This window comes from Oryctolagus cuniculus, chromosome 20, assembly GCF_964237555.1.
Source record: "Oryctolagus cuniculus chromosome 20, mOryCun1.1, whole genome shotgun sequence".
NCBI classification, from domain to species: Eukaryota; Metazoa; Chordata; class Mammalia; order Lagomorpha; family Leporidae; genus Oryctolagus; species Oryctolagus cuniculus.
In genome coordinates, this window is record NC_091451.1 from 46,551,835 (window position 1) to 46,569,364 (window position 17,530).

General features: G+C 53.9%; 1 protein-coding gene across 7 annotated transcripts in view; it reads right to left on the reverse strand.

The window, feature by feature from the left end:
* Window positions 1-17,530, reverse strand: part of PPP1R13B (protein phosphatase 1 regulatory subunit 13B) — a 91,521-nt gene that overhangs the window by 64,210 nt on the left and 9,781 nt on the right. The window contains exon 1 of one of the 7 annotated variants that reach the window (XM_070065434.1): window positions 4,161-4,284. The exons of the other annotated variants lie outside the window; for them this stretch is intronic. The gene's annotated coding sequence lies outside the window, so the exon portion shown is untranslated. Of the gene's footprint in view, window positions 1-4,160; window positions 4,285-17,530 lie in introns of those variants that run through there. 7 annotated transcript variants of the gene reach the window in all.

Consider the following 17,530-nt stretch of genomic DNA (forward strand, 5'->3'; position numbering starts at 1 on the left):
TCCCGAGACGTCCACCTGGTCCATCTGTCAGGCATATTCTCTTTGTTGATCTCCGCTACCTTGCTCATCACCACGAAAGACAAAAATAGGAGCCAGCATCATGCTGCAGCAGGTTAGGCCACCACCTGTGACATCGGCATCCCACAGTAACTTCTACCACGTAAAATCTCCCTGCCACGAACATGAACTGGTGCAACCTGGTGACATGCCGCTCTGGGAATACAGAAGAGGCCTTTGGCCTCCCCACTCTCCCTGGCTCCTTGAGCATCTGAAAGCACTGCTCTCTGAGACAATCTCCCTAAACCTCACAGAAAGGCAAACCTGGTGAATTTTCCCTAACACTCAGCTGTGCCGTGACCACAGGCCGTGGAAGTGACACGGCTGACAACACTAAAGACCGCGCTGGAACAGGACAAAGGCAGCAGTCCTGCTGCCACTGCTCCCCGGCAGGCAGATGCTGTGGGAGGACACACACTGCAGAGGACAACCGAGTGGGCACTGCAGGATGAGGCTTCTTACTGGAACAGGACAGAACCGTCTTGAGAGCAGAGGACAAGCCACAGCACCCCATGTGGAACAGGATGTGCAGAGCACGTGTTTGCCACAGGGCCTGTATCCTAAACACACACGAAACTCACACGATCCAACTTAATAGGAAAATTACCTGGACATCTCACCAGAAATGACACACGAAGGCAGGCGAGCACGCGCAATCTGACGTCACAGATCACTGGGGAACTGCAGAGCAAAACTGAGGCGCTGGCATCGGGGGCAGCAGGTCAAGCCAACGCCTGCAACACTGGCATCTCACACTGGAGCCAAACACTCCCAGGGAGGCCACCATCCCACCCCCGGAGGCAGCTGGTCGTGGCTCAAGTGGTTGGGCCCCTGTCACCCACATGGGAGACTTGAGAGATGCTGACTCGTCCCAGCCGGCTCAGTGCCAGCTGTGACGGGACCACTTCCCCATCTCCCTCTCCCCATCTCTCAGATAAATAAAACTTTAATGAAACAATGAGATGCCACTGCACACCAATTAGGCCAAAATCCAAAACACCAACTCCATCAAGTGCTGAGAGTGGTGAAGCAGCGGGAACTCGCGGGTGGGGCAGTTTGGTAGCTTCTCACACAATGAAGCATACTTTAGCCACATGACCCAAACTGGACTCCATCGCATTCTCTCCAAGGAGCCAAAAACTCCCATCCGCACAGAAACACACACGATGTTTACTCATGTGCAACCCAGATGCAACTCAGAAGGGACCCAGATGGCCTTCCGTGGCGTGTTCAGATCACTCAGCAATGAAAAGAAATGAGCCCTCAAAGCCAAAAACAAACAAACAACGACAACAACAACAAACCAAACCCTGGAGGAAGCTTAATTGCATATTGACAAGTGACGTACACCAGCCTGCAAAGGCTCCAACTACAGCAGGCTCTGCAAAGAGTGATACAGCGCAGGCAGCTGCAGGCAGCTGCCAGGATCAGCAGGAGGCGCACAGGGCGGCGAGCTCATGTGTGTGAATCCGTCGTGATGGGCACACGTCCTACACCTGCTGAATCCCAGGGGGCACGTGCAGCACAAGCAGTAACCCTGGTGCAGACAACGGACTTCAGTCAGCAGCATTCTATGCACGCACAAGCGGTGACACGCGCCGACAGGGCAGGGGTCTGCCACTCCGAGAGGCGCTGCTGGAAAACACCGAATGGACTCTACCTTCTGACCGTTCTTCTGTGGATCTGCAGCTGTTTGAAAGTCCATTAAAATGAAACAAAGAGCCCAGCAGACAGGGGAGGGAGCTGTCCTCACACGTCGACTACAGGGACACGTGTGTGGGTACAGCCGTGTCAGAACTCGGTCATCCTGTGAAAAGTGTTTCCTCGTGTGGGTTATGGCCAAGAAAGTTTGAAAGACACTACTCGGAGGTGTCCTGGACAACCAGGACTTCGTAGACTATCGGGGGCCACTGCCCGGGGGAGACACTGCTGCTGCTCACGGGCACTGGCTGCACACTGGGACTCGCTCAGAGCTGCATCACCTCAGAGGCAGGGCAAAGCACTCATCTAAGGCACTGAGCTAACAGACCCCAGCCAGGACTTTGACTCCAAAAGCTTAGGCTCTGAACCACTACTCTAACGCACTTCTAAATAAAAAAGGAGGCCAAAGTTTTAAATACTTCCCTGCTTATAATGTATTCCCCTATTATATAACGTCTCCTTTTTTTAAAATTTTTTAATTTTTATTTTTGACAGGCAGAGTGGACAGTGAGAGAGAGAGAGAGACGGAGAGAAAGGTCTTCCTTTTTTGCCGTTGGTTCACCCTCCAATGGCCGCCGCGGCTGGCGCATCGCGCTAATCCGAAGCCAGGAGCCAGGTGCTTCTCCTGGTCTCCCATGGGGTGCAGGGCCCAAGCACTTGGGCCACCCTCCACTGCACTCCCGGGCCACAGCAGAGAGCTGGTCTGGAAGAGGGGCAACCAGGACAAAATCTGGCGCCCCGACCGGGACTAGAACCTGGTATGCCAGCACCGCAGGCAGAGGATTAACCTACTGAGCCTTGGTGCCAGCCTACTGTAAAGATTATTTAAATAAAACTACATAAATTATTTAATTCCTTTTTCATGGCCTTTTCAAAACTTTAAGTATGCCAACAACTCTCAGAGTAGACTTGTTTTCATACACTGCTTTGCAAAATTCAAGAAAATATATTCCTGCATTGGATATATTTTTTAAGAAATATTTTTCAGGGGCCAGTGCTGTGGCACAGCAGGTTAAAGCACCAGCCTACATCACCAGCATCCCATATGGGTGCCAGTTCGAGTCCTGGCTGCTCCACTCCCAATCCAGCTCCCTGTTAATGTGCCTAAGAAAACAGCGGAGGATGGCCCAAGTTCTTGGGCCCCTGCACCCACATGGGAGACCCAGAAGAAGCTCCTGGCTCTGGATGGGCTCAGCTCTGGCCTTTGTGGCCATTTGGGGAGTGAACCAGCAGATGGAAGACCCCTCTCTCTGTAACTCTTTCAAGATAAATAAATCTTCAAATAAGAAATATTTTTTCAGGGCCAGCAGTGGCGTAGTGGGTGTATGGGTGCCGGTTTGAGTCTCAGCTGCTCCACTTCTGATCCAGCTCCCTGCTAACACCCCTGGGAAAGCAGAAGATGGCCCAAGTGCTTGGGCCCCTCTATCCACATGGGAGACCAGGAAGAAGCTCTTGGCTTTGGATGGGGCCAGCCCTGCTATAGCACCATCTGGGGAATGAACCAGCAGATGGAAGATACTGCTCCCTCTCTAACTCTTCCTTTCAAATAAAATAAAATAGATCTTTTAAAAATAATATTTTTTCCACTTTAATTTGTTTGAGAACTTAAAACATGTCTACACAAAAACTGTACATAAATGTTCATAGCAGTATTATTTACAAAGCAAAAAAATGTAAACAACCCAAGCTGATAAATGGCTAAACCAGAAGTGGTCGCCCTGCACCAGGGAACACTACTGGGCCCCAAAGGGGACAAGGTCAACTCTGCAACACGGCTGAGCCTCGGGATCATCGCGCCAAGTGAGAAGAGCTGCATGCTGGGGTTCAAGTCGCATGATCACTTCCACGACACTTCCAGAGTGGGCAAACCCGGGAGACACCAAGCAGGCCTGCGGCCGCCAGGGCGGGAGGACGGGGGTGAGTGCAGGGTGTAGGCGGGGTGCTCATACCACTGCGAATCAAACACTGCGCTAGGAAACGTCACACGGACAACCCCTACTTTCTCACGTCTTCAAATACAAAAAATTTAGAACGATTCCTTTTGCCAGCAGGAAATGAGGTATAAAATGTAATTCGTGAAACGGTGTCCCTGAAGAACACCCTTATGTGATCACATGCATAGACATTCAACAGTAACTACCCATCCCGTAAGTACGACTGACAGAGGAAAAGCAAATCCAACAGCATCCTTTTTTTTAAACAATGCCTCTGTTCATCTTGATCAGATTTGGGCCAGCTCTTGAAAACCAGGATGCTGCGTTGATCTTGTTCATGAGAACAGAACTCTGAGGTTCTATTTTCAGAATGCTCCTCATCTGCAGAAATGCAGACAAAAGTGTGGAAAAGAAACGGTCCCAGTCCCTGGAGATTATCTATGCCATTTACAAAGAGAAAATACTTACCTAGATGTCCTCAGGCCTGTGGCATCTAAACCGAGGCACTGATGACAGGAACCCTGATAAGACTCCCGTGAGACAAGACAGACCACTGTGGTGCAGCAGAGGACATGGCCGATCAAGTTTCACCTAATTAGGTGAGTTCCAAGGAAGAAAAAGCTCAGTGTTAGCACTGCTGGGTGACTCCTGTAACCAGGACCTCGAGATCCCCATCAGAAGGAAGTGGGTTAAGCCACGGCTTGCGAAAGCGGCACCCCACGCCTGAGCACCGGCTAAAGTCTGGCTCCTCAGCTTCCAATTCAGCCCCCTGTTAATGCACCTGCGAACGGAGCAGAGCTGGTCCAAGTAGCTGGACGCCCACTGCCCACATGGGAGACCCAGAGTTCCAGGCTCCTGGCTTCGGCCTGGCCCAGTTCCTGCTGATGTGGCAGCAGATGTAAGATTTTTTTCAAAAACAGGCAGAGTTAGAGAGAGACAGAGAGAAAGGTCTTCCTTTTTCCATTGGTTCACCCCCAAATGGCCCCTATGGCCGGCGCATTGCGGCTGGCGTGCTGTGCCGATCCAAAGCCAGGAGCCAGGTGCTTCTCCTGGTCTCCCATGGGGTGCAGGGCCCAAGCACCTGGGCCATCCTCCACTGCACTCCCGGGCCACAGCAGAGAGCTGGCCTGGAAGAGGGGCAACCGGGACAGAATCCGGCGCCCCGACCGGGACTAGAACCAGTTGGAGCACAACACGCCGGAGCTCCCAGTTCCCCTCACTCCCGCGTGCTGCCAGCCGAGACGCGCGCAGGTGCTTACACTCAGGACGAAACTTACAACACGATCCTGAGGACCAAAAGCTCATGCAGCGTAGCCTCCACAAACAGCATTGTTTCAGCATTTACTGAGAAGCACAGCACTGCCCACAGATCAGACAGTCCACAGCCACGGCACAAAAAAGCACCGGAAACACAGACCGAACCCTGGAGTGTCTGATTCCAAAGCTTACGTTACTACTCAAGTGGCTCCAGAACAGACAGTGCTGATTCTCCAACACTTAGAAAACCCAACCATTCAGGCTGCTCGCCCTGCTGAAAACTCTGGGAATAATCTTTACCCCAAAGCTGGAAAACAGCAACATAGTATCAGGCTATTTTTAATAAAGAGCTCACTGCTTGCTTATACTTGCACCTTTGAAAAGCAAAATATTCTGAGTATGAATATGAGAGGAAATTAGTAGACATTCATTAAAAGATGGATACACTCGCAGCTGAGTGCCCGTTGCAGAAGGAAACGCAGTGAAACGCCAAGTGCCTTCCCACTCTGGAATTCACTCCGCTGGGAACCTGGCCTGGGTCCACTCACAGCACCAGAGCCCTGTGCGACACCGGGAGGCCGTCCGCATTCCCGTACTATGACATTCGTATTACGGGGAGTGACGGACATCCTGAACGTCGACGTTGGCAGGGAGCTCGGCACACTCAGGAAGGGAGGGGAACATTTTCAGTGCCCTCAATGGCCATCTGCCAAACGGACTCAGCCCTTCATGGGGTGTGGGCTCCCGGGGACCTCTCTCATCTTACACACATGCCCCCCACGCTGCTGGATTGGGAGAGACACTTGACATTGAGAACTTCCTCATGGGGCTGGGGCTGGGGCTGCGGCGTAGTGGGTAAAGCTGCCGCCTGCAGTGCCAGCATCCCATATGGGCGTCGGTTCAAGTCTCTGCTTCTGATCCAGCTCTCTGCTGTGGCCTGGGAAAGCAGCAGAAGATGGTCCAAGTCCTTGGGCCCCTGCACCCACGTGGGAGACCCGGAAGAGGCTCCTGGCTCCTGACTTTAGATCAGCACAGCTCCAGCCATTGAGGCCATCTGGGGAGTGAACCAGTGGATGGAAGACCTCTCTCTGTGTAACTCTTTCAAGTAAATGAAATAAATCTTGGGCGATAGAGAGAGGGAGAGAGAGAGAGAGATGCTCCCCACAAGGATCTGTGTTGAGGGCCCGCCGCCCGCCAGCCTCTGAGTGCTCAGCACAAGGCTCCCGTCTTGGAGTTTTCATTAGAGATGGGATAAAGAGACAAAACAAAAGTGTAAAACAGACACCACAGTGGGTGGCGGTACACACTGTGGAGAAAAAGGGCAAAGGCGCCCGGAAGGCGGTAACTTCTGCTGCAGTAAGGAGTCAAGCCGCCCCTCTGCCTGCCTGGTCACCCCCCCTCCCCACCGCCTGCCTGCTGGCTGCTCAGCCCTGCCACCCTGGTGACAACCCACCATCCAGATGGCACCTCAACACAAGACAAGACACCGAATGAGTCTGGCTGGTGCTGTGGCATGGCGGGTTAGGCCACCACCTACAAGCCAACACCCCAGATGGGTGCCGGTTCAGGTCCCTGCTGGTGCACCTGGGTGGACAGTGGAGGACGGCCCAGGTGCCTGCACCCCTGCACCCACATGGGAGATCCAGAGGAAGCTCCTGGCTCCTGGCTTCAACCTGGCCCAGCCCCAGCCATTGCGGCTCTGGGGGAGTGGACCAGCAGATAGAAGATTTCTCTCTCCCCCCTCTCTGTAGCTCTGCCTCAGAAATAAAAATGACCAAAAAAGAAAGAAACAAAGCACCTCACTGGAGGAGGTCAAAGCGTGAGCCTGGGCCACAGCCAGAGGGAAGAGCATCGGACAGGAAGCGGCAGGAACGTCGGCAAGACCAAGCGTACCCAGCCCAGCTTGGCCGGTGCTGAGGATCAGGGGGGAGAGTCAGAAACGGGGGCTGGCACTGGCACAGCAGGTTAAGCCGCCACCTACAACACTGGCAACTCTTATGAGCACGGGTTCAAGTCCCAGCTGCTCCTCTTCTGATCCAGCTCCCTGCTAATGTGTTGAAAAAGCAGCGGAGGATGTCCTGAGTACTCGGGCTCCAGCAATTCACATGGGAGACCTGCATGGAGTTCCTGGCTTTGGTCCGGCCCAGCACCAGCCATTGATGCCGTTTGGAGAGTGAACCAGCAGATGGAGGATCTCACACTCTCACATTGTCCCTTAACTCTGCCTTTCAAATACATAGATCTTTATAAAAAAAAGAGTAAGAAGTGAGAGCTAAGCTTCTGATTAGGCTTTTTCTTGAAGGCAGACTGGAAGCACCTGGAGGATTTTGAGCTAAGAAGCGTCATACCTGGGGCTGGCCCCATGGTGCAGGGGGTTAAGCCACTGCTGCCAACACTGGCATCCCATATCAGAGTGCAGTTTCCAGTCCCAGCTGCTCCAACTTCCAATCCAGCTCCCTGCTCCCACACCTGGGAAGGCAGCCGCTGATGGCCCAAGTCCTTGGGCCCCTGCATTCAGGTGGGAGACCCAGATGGAGCTCCTGGCTCGGCCTGGTTGTTGAGGCCCCTGCAGACCCACTCACTCGCTCCTCCTACTTTTCAAATAAATAAATAAATAAATATTTTCTAAAAACTGGTGTATTTGTAGTTGGCACTGTGACGTAGTGGGCTAAGCCTGCGCCTGTGGCGCCCCATATGGACACTGGTTCTCTCTCCAATGGCCTGGGAAAGCAGAGGAAGATGTCCCAAGTCCTTGGACCCCTGTGCCCACATGGGAGACCTGGAAGAAGCTCCTGGCTCCTGACTTCGGATCTGCCCAGCTCTGGCCGTTGCGGCCACTTGGGGAGTGAACCAGTGGATGGAAGACCTCTCTCCCTCTCTGCCTCTGCCTCTGCCTCTCTGTAACTCTGCCTCTCAAACAAATAAATTAACCTTTAAGGCAGGCGCCACGGCTCACTAGGCTAATCCTCCACCTGCGGCGCTGGCACACCAGGTTTTAGTCCCGGTCGGGGCGCTGGATTCTGTCCTGGTTGCTCCTCTTCCTGTCCAGCTTTCTGCTGTGGCCTGGGAGGGCAGTGGAGGATGGCCCAAGTGCTTGGGCCCTGCACCCCATGGGAGACCAGGAGAAGCACCTGGCTCCTGCCTTCGGATCAGCGCGGTGCGCGGGCCGCAGTGCGCCAGCAGCAGCGGCCATTGGAGAGTGAACCAATGGTAAAGGAAGACCTTTCTCTCTGTCCCTATCCACTCTGCCTGTGAAAAAAATAAAATAAATCTTTAAAAAGCACAAAAATGGTGTATTTTGCCCCAAGAATTTACAGGTTCACTACGGCTGCTTTGCTGAGAACAGGCGGAGGGAGCAGGCACAGAAACAAGCATGTGCGAGAGAGTGCGCACCCTGGAGGCGGCGCAGAGCAGAAGCAGCGTGTCCCGCGAGGGCAGCTGACAAGGGGGCGGGCAGAGTGGCTGCAGAGGCCGCCACACCCGCTGCGAGGGGCCCCAGAGCTGTCCCCATTCCTGCCCATCCCAAGACCCAGTCGTTTCTCTCGCCCTCCAGTGTCCTCCAATAAGCCTCCTTTTTTTAAGTGGCTGGAAAACAAGAGTTGGTTTCAGTCACTTGCAACTGAAAGGAACCTTAGCCACGACGACCATTCAGAGACCCAAGGGCCAGCCATGGCTCGGCACTCACTCCAGGCAGCCGGTTCTCGCAGTAGAGTACAGACGGAACCCAAGTCCGGCTCCTCGGCCTGCACTTGTTGCATGAAACCACAGAGATTCCAGGCCTTGACCAGTCCTCTGCAGAGAGCTCAGAGCAAGGGGGAGGGGCTGGCAGGAATACTGGCTTCGGTCCAGTGCCTTGAGGCGGCAGGTGTGAGGAGCAGGGACTGTCCTGCTGTGGGGAAGGCCCCTCCCTTCCCACCGCCTGGCCAGGGCGACATCTCGGTGCCTCTGTTCAGGGCAGGGAAGTCCCAGCTCTGCCAGGTCAAGAGCTCTGGCTGCCGCTTTGCACAGAGGAGAGAAAACAGGGCCGAGCACGGCCGACCACTGCTCCCACCTCACCGTCTTTCCGCACTGACACCAAGTATCCCCTCTGGCCTCAGTCGGTCAGTGTGTTATTACTGGCTCGGCACTCAGGATGCCCTTACAAGAATCCACATTTTGACACAAAAATAAGGCGTTTTGTCCTCTAAGATAGTATTCATACTAGTCCTACTAAGAGAAAGGCATACGTTCCCAACTACAATGACAGGTGCTTCAGTGTTTTCTAAGTCACTAAAGTTGTTCTGTTAAGATAAAACACGTCTCGGGCCGGCGCCGCGGCTCACTAGGCTAATCCTCCGCCTAGCGGCGCCGGCACACCGGGTTCTAGTCCCGGTCGGGGCGCCGGATTCTGTCCCGGTTGCCCCTCTTCCAGGCCAGCCCTCTGCTGTGGCCCGGGAGTGCAGTGGAGGATGGCCCAAGTGCTTGGGCCCTGCACCCCATGGGAGACCAGGAAAAGCACCTGGCTCCTGGCTCCTGCCATCGGATCAGCGCGGTGCGCCGGCCGCAGCGCGCCGGCCGCGGCGGCCATTGGAGGGTGAACCAACGGCAAAGGAAGACCTTTCTCTCTCTCTCTCTCACTGTCCACTCTGCCTGTCAAAAAAAAAAAAAAAAAAAAAAAAAAAAGATAAAACACGTCTCAGGGGTAGGCACTGTGGTGCAGCGAGATAAAGCTACCGCTTGGGGCCCTGCAGCGCCCAGGACCGAGTCCCACCTCCACTTTCCAGCCAGCTTCCTGCTAATGTGCCTGAGAGGCAACAGCTGATGGTTCAAGTACTTCAGTTCCTGCTACCGACGTGGGAGGCCCACAAAGAGTTCTTAGCTCCTGCTTCGGCCTGGCCCAGTCCTGGCCACTCAAGTCCCAGCTACTCTGCTTCCAATCTGGCACCTGCTAATGCACCCCGGAAAACAGAGGAGGACGGCCCAATAGTTGGGCCCCTGCCACCCATGTGGGAGACCAGGATGGAGTTCCTGGCTCCTGGCTTTGTCCCGGCCCAGACCTGCTGTTGCAGCAAATGGGAATTAACCAGCAGATCCTGTCCTTCTGCCTATCAAATCAATCCATCTTAAAAGAAAAGAAAAGAAAAGAAAAGAAAAGAAAAGAAAAGAAAAGAAAAGAAAAGAAAAGAAAAGAAAAGAAAAGAAAAGAAAAGAAAAGAAAAGAAAAGAAAAGAAAAGAAAAGAAAAGAAAAGAAAAGAAAAGAAGGAAGGAAGGAAGAAAGAAAGAAAGAAAGAAAGAAAGAAAGAAAGAAAGAAAGAAAGAAAGAAAGAAAGAAAGAAAGAAGAGAGTGCACAACCCAGCAGGTGTCCTCACCTGCAGGGTCCAGCAGAGCAGGAACAGCACCAGCCCTGCACCCGCGTGAGACCAAGCAGCTCTGGCTCCTGGCTTCGGATCGGCACAGCTCCAGTCGCTGTGGCCATCTGGGGAGGAACCAGTGGCTGGAAGACCTCTCTCTCTGCCTCTCGAATAAATAAATCTTTTTTTTTTTAAGTATCTTCACTTTTTTAAGATTTATTTATTCGAAAGACAGAGAACAAGATCTTCCATCTGCTGCTTTACCCTCCCAAAGGCCCACAAAGCTGGGCCTGGGCCAAGCTGAAGGCAGGAGCCAGGCCTCCACACAGGTCTCCCACAAGGGTGGGCCTGGGCCAAGCTGAAGGCAGGAGCCCAGGACTCCACACAGGTGTCCCACAAGGGTGGCAGGGCCCCAGCTACTGCTCCTTCCCGGACCCGTTAGCAAGGAGGGGATCAGCAGAGGAGTGGCCGCAACGTGAACTGGCGCTCTGGTACAGAATGCTGGAGTCCCAAACGGCATCTAACCACTGCGCCACAGGTCAGCCACAGCGTTGCAAGTGATAAATTAACACCCTGCTTTTTAAGAGTCAGGGAAAATAACGAAGTCCCCTAACGACCTGAACTGCAAATGGCTGGTATATTCCTTTCAAACCTCTCCACAGTAGGATTCCCCTGCAATGAGGTCACATTAAACAGAACGGTGGTTTTCCAGCTAACATAACAATGTGTTTGGGCATCTTCCCACAAGAAAACATACAATTCTGCTTCATTTTTCAGGCTATGTATCATTTTTCTCTAGAAGCACACCATAACTCTTTAGAGACAGGCATCACTGTTGTCCCTGTATGGATGAGGACGTGAGTTCTGAAAAGTCCGGCAGTGTGACTGAGACAAGCCTGGAGCCAGGGCTACCCGATTCTGAGGTTTGCTTCGGCAAACACTCCCGCCTGGCAACCTGCCTCTGCCTGCAGCCCTGGGACAGCAAGGCCGTGTCTTAGGTCCCCAGTGCCTGTCGTCGTGTGGACACACAGTCGAAGCTGACACAGACGTGTGTATGCCTCCCGTTTTTGTATTACATTTGTCCCTGCTGAGCCAATCCTGGCTTTCACAGTCCCAGCACCTAGTCGGGACACACACACAGCGCCTCAAAGTGCTGGCCCAGCACAGGACTGCCCCCCACGCAGCCAGGCCACGTCCTGTCTCAGGATGCCTGTGTAGCTCGTGGAATCACCTGCTTCCCCGGGAGCTACCCAGACAAGGGCTTCCCGGCGGGGAGCAGGGTGCCGCAGCCGCCCCGGGGTCCCCTCCCTCTGCAGTACCAACAGCAGGAACGACGGTTTCATGACAAGCTAGTGAAGCTTCAAACCACAAGAAAGACATTGAACATTTCACACCAAAACGAGGAGGCACCTCAGTTTAGATGGCGGCGGCAGCACCTGGGGTGGGAGAACATGGAGACAGGAGGCGCCGCAGGGATCCGAGTGTCTGAGCCCTCCAAAGACTGCAAACCCCAGCTTACACATTCGTCCTGCCTGGCCGCACAGGGTGCGGGATTTGGTTCCAGGGATTTCTAGCACCAGATTTCTCCATATATTAGCCAACACCAACACCTCACCAACTACTAGAAACTGGGCTTACTTTTTTTCTACCTCACCATCCACCCTCTCTGGTTTTTTCTTTTAGTATTTATTTATTCCGGGGGGGGGGGGGGCAGAGACAGACGGCACTGCTCAGATGCCCACAACGACTGGTTTTTTCTTTTAATATTTATTTATTCCGGGGGGGGGGGGGCAGAGACAGACGGCACTGCTCAGATGCCCACAACGACCAGGCTGAAGCAGGGAGCTGGGAACCCAGTCCTGGTCTCCCACGTGGGCGGCAGGGACCACTATCCGAGCCGTCACCTGCCACTTCCCAGGGTGCACAGTGGCAGGAAGCCAGCACTGAAGTGGAGCCACGACTCAAACCCAGGCCCTTGGTCATGGGTGCTGGTGTCCCAACCAGAGCGTTAACCGCTAGGCCCAACATGCAGGAGCACGTTCTTCCAATGTAACATTACCACAGGCTTCAGATTAAGAGACTTTCAGGAACAATTAGTTGTCACACTTGAAAAAAAAAAAAAGCTGGCAAAACACAGACATTCCTTTCTTCATTCAGTTTAGTCGCGGGACTTGGCTATTTTGACTTTACCACAAAAGCGCGGGCAGTGGCCACGGCTGGCTCACAGACGCCCTGTTCTCCCTTCCTGGTGCCGCACAGAAGCCTCGCTGCCTGATCACCAGCAACCCTGGAAACCCACCAGAAGCCAGCGAGACCACAGGCCCTCCCTCCGTGCTCAACCCTGCAAATCACCACCACCGTGGCTGACCTGGGCTCCTGGGCGGGTTTCGTAGTTGTCCTGCGGCAGGACAAGAGGCCAGCCCCGGAGTGCGAAGCAAGCCGCTGCCGTGCAGCTGGCGTGAACAGGCACACTCACACCTTCACTCTTGCCCTCACCCAGGACCTCAGAGCCCAGCCTGGCCCTGGACCAGGCTCTGGGCCCACTGTCCACCCTCCCTGACCCTGCAGCATAGACAGAAGAGACAAGAGAAAACCACAGCGCAGACCTGCAGTGTCCCACAGAAGGGCCAGGGTCAGACAGACTCCTCACAGTGAGCGAGCACTGCGGCAGCTGGGGAGGGAGAGCGGCCAGAGGGCAGACTGGACAGCAGGGCTGGCTGCCCATCAACAGCACAGGCCAGCAGCCCTGCCCAAAGCACCCGGCAGGCCCTTCCACTTGACCCTACGCAACCGTGATTTGGCTGCTTCACTCTACGAGATGAGGAGCTACGAGATACTAAACGGTAAAAATTGTTTAAAAGATTTATTTATTTATTTGAGAGGCAGAGTCACAGAGAGAAGGAGAGACAGAGAGAGAGGTCTTCCATCCGCAGGTTCACTCCCCAAATGGCCCCAACAGCAGAGCTGGGCCAGTCCGGAGCCAGGAGCTTCTTCCGAGTCACCCACAAGGGTGCAGGGGCCCAAGCCCCTGGGCCGTCCTTCGCTGCCTCCCCAGGCCGTAGCAGGGAGCTGGACTGGAAGTGGAGCAGCCGGGACTCAAAACTGGCCCATGGGATGCCAGTGCCGCAGGCTTAACCTACTACACCACAGCACCCGCCCAATCTAAACAGTAATTTTAAAATATTTCAATCTTATTTTTTCTACTCTATTTACAAAGACTAGAAGATGAAACTCAAACAATCCAGTGTGCAAGAATGCTCCAAGTACAAGAACAGAACAAGAAAGTGTCCCTGCAGGCAGGACGAGCGGTGCCCTCAGAGCCCATGACAGCGGTGCTGCGGCCCTGCGTCCACCAGCACGGTACACTGCTGCAGGCAGGGGCAGGCCCAACCGTGCCAGACACAGAACGTCAGTCAGCAAGCGAGACCGATGCTTCTCCTTCACCTGTGAAGACGCTTCTCAGAAACTCGGGCCAGCACTCTGGTGTGGCGAGTTAAGACGCTGTCTGCAGTGCCAGCATCCCACGAGGATGCCAGTTCAAGTCCCAGCTGCTCCACTTCGGATCCAGCTCCCTGCTAATGCGCCTGGGAGGGTAGTGGAAGATGGCCCAAGTGCTTGGGCCCCTGCACCTATGTGGCTCCTGGCTTCGGCCTGGCCCAGCCGTGGGCTGTTGCTGTCATTTGGGGAGTGAACTAGTGGATGGAAGATCTGACCTTTCTCTCTGTGTAACTCTGACTTCCAAATAAATCAATCAATCTTTAAAAAAAGGAAAAAAAAGGAAAGAAACTGAGCAGTCTCTGAGGCCGGCGGGCTGGGGTCTCGGGCCCCTCAGACAGAGGCAGGATGTCCTGCACCAGCAGGCTGCAGCGGGGCTGGAAAGCTGTCTCCAGACCAACCGGCGTCTCCCCACTAACAGCTTCTCGTGCTGCGTGTGTGACCTTGCGGCTTAAATCCCACCTCCAGGGTGGGTGCAGTCTTCCACCCAGAGCCGGCAGGGGAGGGGCTGAGGCCCTGGGGAGAGTCAGACTGGCTCCAAAAGACTCTGGCTATCTTGTGTGACCTTAAAGTTTTAAATTATGCCTTTGGGACCAGCGCTGTGGTGCAGCAGGTTAAGGCCCTGACCCGCAGTGCCGGCATCCCATATGGGCGCCGGTTCGAGTCCTGGCTGCTCTACTTCTGATCCAGCTCTCTGCTATGGGCTCGGAAAGCAGTAGATGGCCCAAGTCCTTGGGCCCCTGCACCCGCGTGGGAGACCTGAAGGAAGCTCCTGGCTCCTGATGTCAGATCAGCTCAGCTCTGGCCACTGCGGTCATTTGGGGAGTGAACCAGTAGAGAGAAGACCTCTCTCTCTAATTCTTTCAAGTAAATAAAACAAATCTTTTAAAAAATAAATAAATCACGCCTTCAAGTTAGTTGCAATCTTCCACCCAGAGCTAGCAGAGGAGGGGGCTGAGCCCCTAAGGAGACAGTCTCCAGGAGCCCCCCCTCACTATCCAGGGTCTCCAGGAGACCCTCCTCACTATCCAGGGTCTCCAGGAGACCCCTCTCACACTCTTTGAGCCCCAAGCCAATCAACATATGTATGTGGAAATCCCTGTCCAATGGGCACACCCAACAGGATAACCCAATGAACAGTAATGCCTTATTAACCACTCCCCTTTGGAAGTGGATCAAAGGCCTGGAACATGCAGAGCCTGGCCCTTTTTGGCTCTTTTTCCCTGTCGCCCTGGACCTGCAAGCTGCCCCTGCACCTTCAGGGCACATGACCTTTGGGCCACCCACTCCATGCTTTCTGGCCTACAGGTTCCTCCACATGGCTGGCTTCCACTGCTCGATATGAATCCAGATTTCTCTCTTAGATAGGGCTCTCACTCTCCTACGCATTTCTCTCACCAAATAAAAAGCTTAAAAATTAAAAAAAATAGAAACGCTTTAAAAACAAGGATACTTCTTCAAAGCCACCGTCCCACTTGGGCACTCCATGTTTTCTTTTTTTTTTAATGATGTATTTATTTATTTGAAAGTCAGAGTTACACAGAGAGAGGAGAGGCAGAGAGAGACGTCTTCCATCCGCTGGTTCACTCCCCAACTGGCCGCAACAGCTGGAACTGCACCCATCAGGAGCCAGGAGCGTCCTCCAGGCCTCCCATGCAGGTGCAGGGGCCCAAGCACTTGGACCATCTTCTACTGCTTTCCCAGGCCACAGCAGAGAGCTGGATCAGAAAACGAGTGGCCGGGTCTCAAACTGGCGCCCATATGGGATGCCGGCACTTCAGGCCAGGGCTTTAACCCGCTGCGCCACAGTGCCGGCCCCCAAACGCTTTCTCTGTCACTTGCCAATCAAATAAAAGTTTCCTTTCTGTCTAATAAGTTTCTGCCTCTTTGTAAACTGTTTCCCGGCTTTTGATTTCTATACTAAGCTGAGGAAAAGAACCCACCGGCACCACCCTCCCCTCCACGGCCAGTAACAGTCTCCAAGGCAGGAATCCCTTCAGAACACTGTGAATCAAAATCACTTCCACTCTAGAGCCGGCAGCCACGCGGGAAAGGAAGGCACCTTCCACAGCGCTCACTGCACACACGCGGCCCTCGAGGGACCGCCAAGACCTCCGTCTCACAGATGGAGACAGAAAAACCACGCCGCTCACCCATGACGACACACTAGCTAACGAGCCGGGACTGAAACCCAGACGGCCTGCTCCCCAGCTGTGCTCTCAGTACTGCACTACCCCACCTCCCAGGAACTTCTCAAACACGACAGCAGACAGCAGCCAACCAAAGGGTTAACTCTTCAGAAGAACAGCAGTCTCTGAATGGATGAGATTTAACCCCTTATGAGAGCCGAAATCCACAACTGGCAGCCTGGTCCTCCGTGTGATGGCCACTATGCCGTGAGGCTACCGAGAACCTGAGACGTGGTTAAGTCGAGCTGCTCCATAGGAGGGCAGGTGCTCGGCCTAGCTATGGACGTCCCCCACAATCCCAGCTTCCTGTGGACACACAGGTGATGGCTCAAGTGCTCAGCTCCGGGGCCGGCGCTGTGGCACAGCAGGTAAAGCCACCGCCTGCAGTGCCGGCATCCCATGAGCACCAGTTCTAGTCCCGGCTGCTCCACTTCTGATCCAGCTCTCTGCTACGGCCTGGGAAAGCAGTGGAATACGGCCCAAGTCCGTGGGCCCCTGCACCTACATGGGAAGACTTGGAGGAAAATCCTGGCTCCTGACTTCAGATCGGCACAGCTCCGATCGTTGTGGCCAACTGGGGAGTGAACCAGCGGATGGAAGCCCCCCCCCCCCACCCTCCACCCTTGCTTCTCCTCTCTGTGTAACTCTGACTTTCAAGTAAATAAATGAATCTTAAAAAAAAAAAAAAAAAAGAGTGCTCAGATCCCTGTCTCCCTCACGGGAGACCTGAATTAATTTCCCAGCTCCTGGCGTTGGTCCAGCCCAACACTCCCTATTGGGAGCACAAGGGAGTGAACCAGCGGGTAGGAGATTTCTCTCCCTCTGTCTGTCTCACTCTCTCCATTTTTTTGTTTAGAGCTCATGGGAGGGGCTGGCATTGTGGGGCTGCAGGTAAAGCTGCTGCCAGCAAGGCCAGCATCCCCTATGGGTTCCGGTTCGAGTTCCAATCCAGCTCCTTGCTAACAGCCTGGGAAAAAACACAGAGGCTGGCTGAAGAGTCCAGGCACCTATCACCCATGTGAGAGACCTGGAAGAAGCTCCTGGCTCCTGGCTTCAACCTGGCTCAGCCCTGGCCATTATGGTCTTATGGGGAATGAACCTGCTGATGGAAGACTTCTCTCTCTCTCTTTCCTCCCACGCTCTGACTTTCAAATAAATAAATCTGTAAAATAAAATAAAATTAAAGCTCATGGCAAATACATATTATGAAAACACTATGCAGAGATTTCAAAGTTTTTTTGGACCAAAATAAGCTTATCTTCTATCTCCTTTTTCAAAAACCTTGTTTAAGTCCCCTGGTATGCATACACTACGTTCTGGAATCTGAGAGACTTAATGGGAAGGAGGGAGGGAGGGAGGGAGGGAGGGAGGGAGGGAGGGAATGCAGAGGGCCCACACTGTGGCGCTGTGGGTGAAGCCACCGTGTGCAGCACCAGCCTCCCACATGGGGCCTGGGAAAGCAGCAAATGGCCCAGGCGCTCAGGCCCCTGCACCCACACAGGAGACATGCATGAAGCTCCTGGCGTTGGTCTGGCTCACCCACAGCCACGGCTGCCATCGCGGAA